We start from the raw sequence: 6,244 nt of genomic DNA on the forward strand, positions 1-6,244 counted from the left end.
CAGTGGAAAATTCCTGGTGCCTGGACTTCACTGTCTGAACATTTTTCAATACAGATCTTTGGTAAGACTTACCAAGAGAATCAATAGAAGACTACTTGGTCTCTTAGGGCATTTGTACACACCACAAGGGTTTATTTCAGTTTAATGCTCCCTAAATTGAAGCAGTGGGTCTTTAAAAACACCGCTTCAATATAGGATGAAGTAAACCCCCATGGCATGTACACAAGGGTCGGGCCTCATCCTTACCTGCCTCTCCGGTGGCGGAGAGGGGAGGGCAAGCTGCTGGTGGGCCAAGTGATCCCTGAGCTACAGGGGGCAGGGAGGCTGCTTCTTCCCTCTGCGGCAGCAGCGGCACCCCCCAGGTGGCATCTGCCCGCAAGCACCCAGACTGAATGGTCCTGGAGGGCACCACAGCTGCGGAGGGAAGCACTGGGTCCCGGCACAGCTCAGGCAGTCAGGCAAGCTCATGGGAGAAAAAAAAGATCAGGCTCACTGCTTTTTTTTTCCTTCCTTCAGTGCAGTCTGCTTGCACAGGCTGCCTACACAGGCCTCAGAGATGTTTTATTTTGCTGTGTTCCAAAGTCATTTAATGTGCCCCAAAGTTATTTAATGCACATTATGCCACTGACATGTGCAAACAGCTGCGCCATTAAAGTGCATTACGACTCCGCCACATGCATTAAGCTGCTTTAAAGGCCAATTGTGTGGCATGTACAAATGTCCTTAGTGGTGTCAGAGCAACCTAAGCCCCGCTTGACTGCATGGGCAGTAGGTGAGGTGATAGTGCTGGCATCGAGAAAAATCAGGCCTTGTTTCCTTTGCTATAACACCAATTTTATCCCACTTCGAGTCCACTGACATCAACACCATTACATCAGTTTGATGCCAGTAACAGAATGGAAAGACCCGTTATTCTTTGGCTTACAAATCAAAACCAGGTGATCTGGAATCAAAGGATGTTTCAGATCTGAATTCCTGGTTGTTATTCAGATGCTCAGAAAGAGAGACCAGGAACAGCTTATGTCTGGGAAAAGTTTTCCGGGTACTTTTCTTGGTTCCTCTTTTGCTGCAGTGTTTTTAGGGGGGAACAAGAAATGTTTGTTTTTCAATGAGTCAGTCATAGGACACAACAAGGTCATGCGCTATACATAGCTATAGTTTGTAGCTCAAAATATTTGACTGTTAGGTTTGTGCCAGGAAACGTTACAGCTCAGTCTTTAGCACCTGGCACAAACCAGGTCAGGAATCTTGCTAACAGATGCAAAGCTCAGTTCTGCATTTCCTGCCTTCAGCGCCACAGCAGAGTTGGTTGGCAGTTTGGAAAGTGACTTGGCTAACCAGCTCCCTCTGTAATCCAGTTGTCCCCTCTGTGGCAATCATGGAGTAAGGAACTTACTTCACCCTATATTGGAGTGGTGTTTTTAAAGACCCACCGCTTCAATTTAGGGAGAATTAAACTGAAGTAAACCCTTGTAGTGTGTACCAACACCCTAACAAATGACTGATTCATTGAAAAAGAAGCGTTTCTTGTTCCCCTCTATAAACACTGCAACAAAAAAGGGACCAAGAAAAGTACCTGGAAAACTTTTCCCAGACATAAGCTCTTTCTGGTCTCTCTTTTTTGCACATCCGGATGACAACCAAGAATTCAGATCTGAAACATCCTTTGTGCTTACCCAAAGCTTAAACTCCTTAGGCAACTTAAAAGCTCAGGCTTTTAAGTTGATTTTTAAAAAGCAAACAACACTTAATATAGAAAACTGAAATGCTCAAATCCTGAAGAGGTTCACAGGCAGACACTTAATATAGACCCTAAAAAAGAAAACAATGCTTTGTTTGCTCCTTGCCATTATCATTACATGCAGCTATATTTTCAGTCCGCTGTGCACAGTGCTTATACTTTCAGTTAGGAGCATGAGGCCATGGCTGCTTCCAGGCATAGGGCAAAGTGACACCCTGTTCAGCAAAGTACAGGAAACCTCAGGTGCACTAGCAGCCTGGCAGGAAGTGGAGAACCCACACGTTCAAACTTCTTCACAGGTCTCCACATTTGCAAGTGAAAGGCAGCACCCCAAGAACTGCAGAAGAGCACAGGGACTGAAAAACTGCTTAGAGGATTCAAATAAAAATATGAGCCCACCACTGCTTTTCAACTAAACTTGAAACTGTTTTTCACTCACAGTCCAAGCATGCTACATCACCCCTTCCAGCTCAAGAGAGGGGAGAGGACATTTGGATCACACTTTGACGTGCTTACCAGTGCGAGGACAGCCCAAAGCCATTCCCAGGGAGTAAAGCAAAAGCCCAGGACTGGAATCACAGCCAATAGGGAGATTGGTGCCATGAACCACAAAGCCAACTTTCCCCCTGAATGCTTGGTATAGTACAACCCAGAAAACAAGACACTAAGACAGGACTGAGGCAATCTCTTCTCATGACAGAGCAGTCAAGAAACCTGGCAAGCAGAGGCCAGAGCAAACAAAGAAATGCAGATGCCCCTTCCTTTAAAAAGGCTTCAGAGGGAGAGCAACATTACAATAATTCACAAAGCTTGAACTTCCCAGAAGGACCAGGGTCCTTGAGAACGTCAGCAAGTTCATACTCAGGCTACCAAGCACTAGGGGTGTGCGAAGTGGGCCCTATTCAATTCGAACTTGGCCCAAATCAGGGACAGTGATTCGATTTGTTGTTTCAGATCACTGTCCCTGATTCAATTTGGCCGAATCTGAATCTGAAGATTTGATTTATTCAGAGAATCAGCGATTCAGACATAGACACAGCTTCAATTTAGTTTTTTCTACATACCTCGAGGTACCAGCGTGGCTCATGATCACTGCAATGCTGGGGCAGATGGAGTGTCCCACAGGATAGTGGGGGAGCCCTCCACGTGCTCAGTGGTGAACACAGAATGGACTGGAAGCACTGCCGGTCCACTTCTGGGTCTCCCAGGGAATGCACTGGCGCAGTAAGCAGCCGTGGGGGGACCCTGGGTGGCCCTCCCAGACCCAGGAGGCACCAGTTGCTGAGCTGGAGGGGCACAGGGGGCCCCCTGGCACACTCCCCGGCAGACCCGGAAGTGGACCAGAAGTGCTTCTGGTCCACTTCCAAGTCTGCTGCCAAGCATTCTGAGGAGACCCCCGCGCTTCTGTGGGATGCTCCATCCGCCCCAGCATCACAGCAGTCATGAGCCCCTGCTACCTAGAGGTATGTGAAAAAAACATTTAAAGCTGTGCCTATGTCCAAATCTCCTAATCGATTCAGAGGATTCCAATTCAATTTGGAGAGATTAAAGGGTCCTCTGATTCGGTTCAGATTCAGAGATTCGGTCCCCAAATCGGGCCAAATCTCTGCCAAATAGAATTAGGGACTGAAGCTTCGCACAGCCCTACCAAGCACTACCAGTGGGGTCCTACTTTGCTTGTCACCCAGGATAAAAAAAAAAATGTGGGGGGGTAACAACTGTCTATATCAGCCAGGCCAGCTTTTGCTCCACTCTCTCCTAGTCTTCTTGGCTATCCAGGACAGTCCAGGTTTGGGGCACAATGTCTCATTGAGTACAGCCACACTGGAGTAGTTGTAAGCTCCAAAAGTCACTTAAAGGGCAGTGCGGTCCCTTCAAGAGCACAGACCTAACACTGAGGGCACACTAGTTACACCAACTTTACTCCCCACTGTTACCAGATTTGCCCAACACTTTGGGGTATGCTCATTTATTAGGGATACATTTCTAGGGTCTTTGTAATTCTATCAATGTGCTGCTTGTGTTTCTATACGGAGCTGTATCTCTCCCTTCTGCAAGTCCTCAACCCCAATGGAGCTATCTTGCAGGACTCGGTTTCAATGGGGCTGGGTTCCTCCAGTCACCAAATCAGTCATACACACACAAACACACACAGATTAACGTGACACACCTGACCCAGCCGGGTTGATCAGCATGGACAGGCTGACACCTTCATATGCCAAGAATCAGTTCATCAGAGCAACAATAAACTCCAGCCAGACACAAGCAAACAGGTGAACAGAATACCTCTGAATCCAGCTAGGTGTCCAGCTGACACGCTCATGGGCCAGCATTTAATTCATTAGAGCACATCTGAGCCAAAAAGGGTCAATCAGCCTGTACAAACTGATCCCCTTATGTGTTTCAAACTCAGCACGTCCCAATCTTTAGCTTCTTGATGAGCAGACCCCACAGTATTTCTGGGCTTCACAGGGATCTTTAGCTTAGGTAAAAGAAGCATTGCTGCAAAGCAAGCGGGAAAGGAGAAGTAGAGGAGGAAAAATATACCCAGTTACTACCAGTTTGACTATAAAAGTTATTTATTGCTAAGTATATGAAATATATAATGGTACTAGTAGTAACAGACATGCAAAGGAAAAACAAACACAAACAATTACAATACTACCCTGGTTTCACTAAGTATTTGGGGAAACTTAGTTCAAGCTTAACTAATACAGTTCAGGTTCAGAAATCTACGCCTAGAGGGAAAAGAGAAAAGAGAGAGAGAGCGAAAGCTGGGATCTCACCAGTCCAAGGCACTCGGGTTCCAATGCTGACGCTGACAGGTAAAGTTCTTAGCACAATCCTTGAAGGGAGGTGATCTGTTTCTTCCAGCTTCTCGAGAACAACAGTGGATGGTGTCAGAGAGATTTCTCCTCTTGGAGCACACCTTGCTGCTTTTTTTTACAGATTTTTATACCCTCAGTTCAGCTTCTTCAAAGCATTCTTTTAATAGTGTAAATAATTGTCTTTTCTATTGACAAGGGGTTATCTGGTTTGGAACATCTCAAGAAACTGATTAACAACCAGGAAAACCTAAGTTTTTAAGGAGTAAGCAGATACTTAGGAGCCAGCTTGAAATTCTTATGGATAGCAAATATACCGGATGGGGTACCTCATTGTTTCTTCAGAAACAATAGATAGCTTGCAGTGTCAGGGTTTTGGATTTTTACCTGTTGTGAATAAGCCTCAGCTTAGCATGACTTTTCCAAATCTTACTGAAAGGGATTGATTACTTAAGTGTTCATAAACTTCTGTGGGGAGGACTTTCACCAGTCATCCTGGGAAAAGTGTGACAACAGTTGTGGTCAGGGCTCCAACAGGCTGGATGCTGTGATGAACCCTTAACCATTGTTCAAATGTTGCCCATATCCCCTCTTACTCAGTCTCTTTATCTCAGCATTCCCTAACCCGGCAACCGAGTTTTATTCAATCAAGTTTAAATAGGCCTCCCATAGTGGGACCGGGGAATGTACAGCCTGAGATGCCTATTAAACTTTACTTCTGCTTAGTTCTGGGTAAATGAGATGTGTGTGTGGGGTGGGAAAGTCCTTTGTAAATCCAGATTAGAATTGGTCTGATAAATGCTGAGCTGGGTGTGTGTAAATGTGGGTTGATTAACATTTGGAGCACAGATTCCCCATTGTGCAGTGATCCCCTGCTTCTCTGATCCCAGAATTCACTGCGGTCTTTGCTTCGGACTCCCTGTTCTCCATCTCCCATGTAAATGAATTGTCATCTGGTTCCATCTCAGATGCAAATGAGACCGAGGGCAGTTGTTTCACTCTTGTCACTCTTATCTGGAGGGCTTTAGGTACGTCTCTCACTGCATCTTCATTGTCTTTCATAATCAGTACTTGTTCAGGTGTGGGGGGGAAATTCTTTGTGAGTCAGACAGGCTGTGCCCTGTGTCAGGGTTCCCCAAGAACACAGAGGTGAGAGGTAACACCACCTTGCTGGACAGTGAAAGTGTGTTAAAAAGGTCTCCCTGTGGCAGTGAAGAAGCTCGGTCAGCTCTGGTCACCCTGTAGATATCTCAGCTCTTCTGGAAATAATCCTGAAAGAGGAGGGCAGCACAGGGCAGCGAGAGGATTGAGGGATAACATGTTCATAGAGCAAATGCTGCAGCTGATCATTATTCTGGCTCTATTCTATTCTTTTAACCCCTAACAGTGCAGTAACAGGGATGGGTACAGGGTGCCCCCCCCCGCCGACACTGGGTTACAGGATGAACATGTTACAGGATGACAGTGAAATCTTCACCCACTCTTAGGCCTAGTTCTCCCCATTCAGTTCTACCCAGACTCATGCCTCCTCCCCCTGCTCTCACTTGAAGGAATAAATGGATTCATGGTAACTAAGGATGGACCTTTCAGATAAACCTCTGGAGATCCAGGCTGGGCACAGCAAGCCATCTCAGAATATCAGGTGGCACAGACACTCTTCTCACATGCAGTACATATC

The sequence above is a fragment of the Alligator sinensis genome, unplaced genomic scaffold (assembly GCF_000455745.1).
Source record: "Alligator sinensis unplaced genomic scaffold, ASM45574v1 scaffold19_1, whole genome shotgun sequence".
Taxonomy (NCBI): domain Eukaryota; kingdom Metazoa; phylum Chordata; order Crocodylia; family Alligatoridae; genus Alligator; species Alligator sinensis.